The sequence below is a fragment of the Galeopterus variegatus genome, unplaced genomic scaffold, assembly GCF_000696425.1.
Source record: "Galeopterus variegatus unplaced genomic scaffold, G_variegatus-3.0.2 Scaffold3339, whole genome shotgun sequence".
Classification (NCBI taxonomy): Eukaryota; Metazoa; Chordata; class Mammalia; order Dermoptera; family Cynocephalidae; genus Galeopterus; species Galeopterus variegatus.
Window position 1 is genome coordinate 217485 of NW_007729450.1, and position 7040 is coordinate 224524.

The window sequence follows — 7040 nt, forward strand, 5'->3', positions numbered from 1 at the left end:
AAAGAAGATAACATTAGGGGAAAACACGGGTGAAGGTGTAGGTATAGGGCACTCTGTATTATATTTGTTTTAATAAAAAAAAAAACTCTTTTAAGAAACTTCCTTCTTCCATTGCCTATTCCATGTTCCGTTTTTCTTCAGCCCAGTGTCTTAGCTATTTGTGGGTTTTTTACCTGCTAGGGTAACTCAAATATTTATCCCTAAAGAGTCTGAATCCTCAGTGGTCTTGTCTGTTTTTTAGTTGCCATAGTTTTCCATTAACTATTATTGCTGAACAGGAAAAAGCTAAAAGAATCTCAGAGAATGCACCGGAACCACTGGGTTCCAGAAATATCCTCTTCCATCCTTTGTGTAGCAGCAACCCAGTTACTCAAAATCAAAGCATCAATCATCTTAGCCAGCACAGGAGTACCCTTCTTTGACTGTTGGTTCAGAGGTGTGAGGACCCCAAAAGAGCCCAGCGGTCACCATAACACAACCATCGCGTTTTTCCCTGGCGGAAGCATTCCTTCCCTAAAAGCTAATGCCTCCAAACCAGCAAAGCTTGAATTTGCAATGATGGAAACCAGAAATTCTGCAAGTGGATTGTTAGGTGTAACAGTGAGGGGGATTACTCTCATCTCACCCACTCATTCTTAGACTTGACAGGAAAAAACCCACCAGTATAGTAGTGGCTGATTGAAGTATATACTGCTTCTTATGAGATAGAATCTCAATTTTTCAGCATGTTGTCTTCTAACTGACATAACTGAGGCTTCAGGAGGCCATTCCATTGGGTCAGTAGGTTCTATCGGGCCTGTCCTTTCTAGGGAAGGGATACGCATCAAGACAAGTGACTGTCATCATGGGCATCATTTCATTTATTTTGCTCTGAAATGAGTTCCTCGGTCAGAAGAAATGTTGTGTGGAATGATGGCGGACAAGGTGTTCTGCAAATCCACAGACATTCATACTGGCAGAAGAATTTTTATCCAGAAAGGCTAATGCATGTCCGCTCCAGTGAGGTCACATATATGCCTCGTTTTTTGTGGAAGAGGTCAAGGATTATCAGCCACTGTCTGGCAGCTGACTGGCTGCCTGGGGAGAGGAGCTGTAACGCAGGTCTGGTGTTGGAGTCTATTGCTGACAGGTTAAGCAGCGGTAGTAACTAGACCAGCCCCGGTGGGGGGAGCCCCTGTTAGTGGGTCCACGCAGAGCCACTGCTTCTTGCACATGTGCAGATAGAGCAAGAACTGGCCTCTGGGAACAAGGCTAGCTCACATCCACCTGTGAATCAAGAGCCTCTGCTGCCATGGATGCCCTACAGGGAGCGTTCCTATGGGGCACATATATCTTCAACCCTATGCTTATTCTCAGAGATCCACCCATAGAGCTCCTTGTCACTAACCTTCCAACCCCTGACCAACCACCAAAGCAGTAGCCACTCCCCGAGGATCTGTGTCACTCTGTACCTCTGACTACCTCTCCTGAGAGGACAGCACATGTACTGGCTGAAGTCCTTCCCCGTCTTTCAGGGCCACTACTGATTGGGCTACAGTAAGCGGCTGTCCATTACAGGTTCCCGTACTGTGCAGAGCCATCCATGAACAAGAATATCAGACTCCCTCCTCATCAATGAGTCAGAAGGAGCTCCCCACGAGCTGTGCAAGCAGGCTGAGGGAGAGGACACAGAGAAGAGGAGCACGTGACAGGGGAGTCTGAGGCACCTGCTCATGCAAGTTACCTGAGCCTTCTGAACCTGCTTGGATCCATTATGCCATTAATGCCTGGAAATGTGCATCTCTGATCTTGTGCATTCCCAGCCTCATGAGTCACTGTATCCGACAGCACCCCATTCGTGATGGTAAGCTCAGGCCACATAACCACATGATGTCCCATGGTTAAGTGTTCAGTCCCTATCAGACCAGTTGCAAGTCAGGAGCCATTTCTCAAAAGGAGAATACTTATCTGCAGGAGAGGGTAAGGCTTTGCTCCTAAACCTCAGCCCCGCACTTTGGCTCTTCCATTGAAGCTTGTCAGAGGCTTCATGTCATGTTTCTTGTTTCCATAGAGATGTCAAGCATCATGGATTTTCTGGGTCATAAGGCCCAAGTGACAGAGCAGCTTGGTCTGGAGTCTGGGCCTGTTGCGGTCACCCTCTTATCCTCTGGTACCTCCTCCAAACTGGAAGCCTGATGGATAAATGGGTCAGAATAGAACATTTAATGTGATACATCTCCTCTGCAATAAATAAGAAATAAAGACCCATCAGGGGACAACAGGTAAAAGGTGAAACACCTTGGAGAGGATATCCCAATGCACCGTTTAGACCACAGGAGTCATCGCCATCCTCTGGCTTGTATTTGTCTTTTTACTAAGGCATCTAAGGTATTTGCTATTTCTTGTACATTGGGTTCCATCTGGAAAATGTTGCCAATTCAGCAACCAGTATGCTTTCCATGGGATGTCAAGACCATCAAGATCTCTACCCTGTGGCAAAACACGCAAGTATGCTGTTGGCTTGCCAGTCAGAACAAATTGCTTCTGGGGGTGCTTGGAAACTGGTGGAGAGAAAACCAAGCATAAGGCACTGCACGCCAGATGTGCTGATTTGCTCTGGACATCAGCACCTGCTTGAGTTTATGATAGTCCACGTCCTTTCAGATCCATCCACCTCCCAACGGGCCAAACAGATCTGTTGAATATGTCTTCCTCCTTTGAGTCTTTGACGGTGGTGTTGCATCCCCTATGAAGTCCTCTAGGGATGCAGCGCAGCTTTGGGTTTACCATCCTAGCAGAGAGGGGATGTTTCAGAGACTCTGCTTGGACCTTCCTGCAACAAGATCTCTCATCCTATGGGTTGGAGAGCCAAGGTGGGTGTTCTGCTGGTTGCCTGCTGTGGGGATGGCCCTTGGACCTACTGTGCCCACTGTGATTTGGACTTGAGATAAAACTCCATTTGTCAATTGACTGTTATAATCCTTCCACTTGAACTAGTGGATCACAGAGGTGTTTTGCTTTCTTAGGAATAAGCATCAATTCCAAGCTAGTGTTTTATAATCCCCCAAAGTTTCAGGTGTTCTCCTTTCGTGGTGCTCAGTCACCATTTATTAGGGTCACATGTCCTTTGGGAGGAATGAGTACTTGTGACAGGGCTGCAGGATCCTTTCTTAAGGTGACCCTCTTCATTCAAGGGTCTAGATGGATTGGGTCTAGAAATGGGAGTGAAGTTTTTCCATTGTGATGACACAAGACTCTTCATTGTGGTGACTCAAGTCAGGTTTCTAGCCACCAGATCTGGAGTTTTTCNCACCATTTATTAGGGTCACATGTCCTTTGGGAGGAATGAGTACTTGTGACAGGGCTGCAGGGTCCTTTCTTAAGGTGACCCTCTTCATTCAAGGGTCTAGATGGATTGGGTCTAGAAATGGGAGTGAAGTTTTTCCATTGTGATGATACAAGACTCTTCATTGTGGTGACTCAAGTCAGGTTTCTAGCCACCAGATCTGGAGTTTTTCTTATTGTATAGACTAAGAAATATATTAGCAGGCTGTCCCTATACTGCATTCCCAGGGACACTGTGATCAATTAGCCACATTGGATTACAGATCCATGCAGATCAAAGAGTTCTGATGTACCAGATCACTCCCGCTGCCCATCACTCTAAATGTGCCCACCTTGTCCCTGACAGGTAAGTGCTACCATTGATCTCTGCTATACTGGGGTCCCATCACCCCCCCTGGAATTGGGGAGCCCATCTCAATAGAGGCGTCCTCCAATCTCTCGTCAGCATCCAGGAGACTGGAGCCTTGAGAGGATGCTGGAGCTTTGCTCACTGCTGAAATTCTCAACGCCTTAGTAGGGAAGTGTCCTGAGTCCTCTTGGGGAATGAAGAGGTGCGGCTAGATGAGCAGGCCATGTTTGATGATAAACCCCCTCCAGCATTCCTACCTCCATGACCCTTTGAATTCCATCCTGTACATCATGAAAGGAAAGTTCTGGAATCCCAGCCTTGCTGAATGTGGGCTACCACTGAGTATGTTAGATGGTAACCTGTTGAATACCACATCTCTGGTATCAGATCAGTACATTTAGCCCAATCCTGTGCTGTGCTCGGCCCCCCTTGGTCTAACACTCTTAAAATTCACTTCTACACATATAAGTGTGCTTCAAAAAGTTTGTGGAAAAAAGTAGAATTAAAAGATAACGCACAAATCTTTCCATAAACTTTCTGAAGTGCCCTCGTATTACCTGGTTTCCGCTGGTATAGATTAGCACAGTCCTGTACTTCTTTAGGAGCATAAGCTATTTCCTCCCCAGTCATATTTTGTATCTGATCTTCTGGAGTGTCCCAAGGAGAATTTAGCACCTACTGTTTACACTTACCAGTTCATCAGCAGCTTCTCCTTTATTGTCTGCTTAGTGATTGCTTTTAACAGCTGTATGCTCTTCTTTCATATTGAAATACAATTTTCTAAACTACTGTCCTAATATTGAGAGTTTAGGTCTTTTGTAGGAAAATATTTTTTAAGACATTCTAAAATTAAATATGAAATTGCTTCATAAAATGCCCTGAATCTTGTTTTGCTGAGAAAAAAATTAAAAATAGAAGGAAATAACAGGAGAAATATTCTAAGTGAAACTAAGCAAACGTGGGGAGTTTAGCTCAACCCTAGCTTCCTGACATGAGAAATGAGTAGAATCTGAAAATAATAGAACATTTTGGGCCAAAGACATTGAAAGTTGAGGTGGAGAAAATCCAAGAAACTGTTCTATTGTTTTGTATTATTTTTATAGCTCATTGGTTCATCGACCAGGGAACTCTTAAAAACAGTCAATCAGAATTAGGATTAGTCTGTTTCCAGCATGATGTAAACAATAACTTTTAAACTTCGTGCTTTGTGCTCAGTTACTAAGAGTCGACACAGAACCGCGGTGCCTGGCTCCAGACGCCAGGCACAACCAGCTCAGCAGCTCCCCCCCAGAACCCCCCTCCTTAACAGCCAGGCCTTCCAGGGGAAGTCATGGGTGTTGGTTTAGAACTTCCCCACTTTGTAGGCAGGAAGGCTCACAGAAATGAAAGTGCCCATTGACCGTATGGCCAGGTATTCATATGGCTTCTGAATCACCATATAAACTTTGAGTCACACCACTTCTTACTTCTCTTGTTCTTTAGGACTGGGTGTCTACCTCTATTTCCCTACTGAGACTTCAGCCCTGCTCCAAATTCCATTTGGCTTAGGCCTTGGTACCCTGCTGATGTGTAGAGGCCCCTTTCCCTGAGTCCCCACGGTTGCCGGCTGGGGAGACTCACTGTCAGTGGAATTGAAGAACTGCAGCTGGCTCCCATCAGGACTTGGACTCTTCAAGTTGTGTGTCTATTGCCAGTCCTTGCACAACCGTGCCTGGTTTTCCTTTGTGTTTTGACTATTTGGTTGCCTTTATGAGTTACAGTTTTATTTACCATAATTCCTGTTTGTAAGAGTACTGATTTGTTTAAAAAATTTACTAGGGGTGAGGATCCTAAATGAGATCCCTGGAGCATGTAACATAATAAAAGATGTTGTCTAACTACCTTCTTAGGAGAGAGGATTCAGTGAACTGGGGCTCCTAGTGATGGCTTTGGGAATGCAAACTGGGTGTAGGGACCGGGTCCCCCAAGGGTGTTTAATGAGGATTTTAAGGTGTGTGCTGTAAGCTGTGAGATGTAACACACATCACTCCAGGAAAGTTAGTTTGCTCATGGGGAGCAAAATGGCAGGGATAACTGGAGTAGAGTCCTTGAAGTTTAAGGGAAAACAGAAAGAAGGCCACAAGTGCCACACTTTGATTTTAGTCCTTAAAACAACAGCAACGATATTCTCATGTTTCTGTCTATACCTGTTAAAGCTCTCATGAAGTATGTTTTTCTTGTGAAAAACTCATACATGGCATTGGTACCAGTTTGCTAGTAGGAATGGACTTTCTGTAGGTAAAGGTAAGAATTCTTTGCAATGCCAAGGAAAACTGAGACAATTCACCTCTCGTAATGTGCTATTGTGTTAATGTTGGGATTTTGGAAGCCTTGGAAATCCTGTTGCAAACCCCAGCTTGTTTATAAGAATCAAAGCTTCAGTGAGTGGCTGACCTCCATTCCTTGGAGGTCCAGGGAGAACCATGTGGTTCAAGCTGTAGTGTTTAATTCACATCCTAGACAGCACAGGGAAGTTTGTAGCGTCTGTCAGAAGGTGATACAGGTAGGAAATGAATGCAGTTATATAGAAGCTGACTCCGTTTCACTCAATAAACTGTCTGATTAACACAGTTGTGTTCACAGGAAACACAGAGAGATCTGAATGGATTTAAAGCAGTCTCGAGAAGACATTTTCAATACAGCAGTAGGCTTAGATTTACCTTCCCTGCTAGAAAATTCATCATCTGGAGACTTATTTTTTTGGCAGAATATAACAATACAAGGAATTGTTGGTGTGGATTCCTTGACATTTTGGGGAGGATCACAAAAGGTTTAGATCTTTAATACTAGTCCCCAATGTCATGAGCTATTGTGCAGAAGCTTCTCTAAGTGCTCGTTAAGTTAGTTTGCTAACTACTTTTGTTTGGGTATTAAAAAGGTCCAGCAGCTACTAGTGGATTGCTTGCTCTTATAAATCCCTAGGACTTTCAGGTAGAAATTAAATTCCGGTTTTTGAAATACACACCAACGTTTGGAAGCTTCTGTGAGTACTTGTGCAGGTCAGGGCTGAGTTCAGGGTAGAGTGAGTGAACAGACTCCTCCACCCGCCAGCCACAAACCTTACTCACAGGAAGGACATTGGAGCGGATTCCATACAACTTGAGGAAGATCTGAGAAATCAGTGTTGGGAAGTTTCTGTGCTTGGTGAATATTGTTACGGTTGAAGTGTGTTGAAGTATCAGACTAACTGCCTCACAGACACATGCCTCTGACAGCACTTATTTTGTGAGAATTGGACGTGGGGGGTCATTTATTAATGTTAACAGTTGGGGAGAGTTCAGAGTCTCTCTGTGGCATCTCCAACTGGAAAAGGGTTGATCAGGTCAAG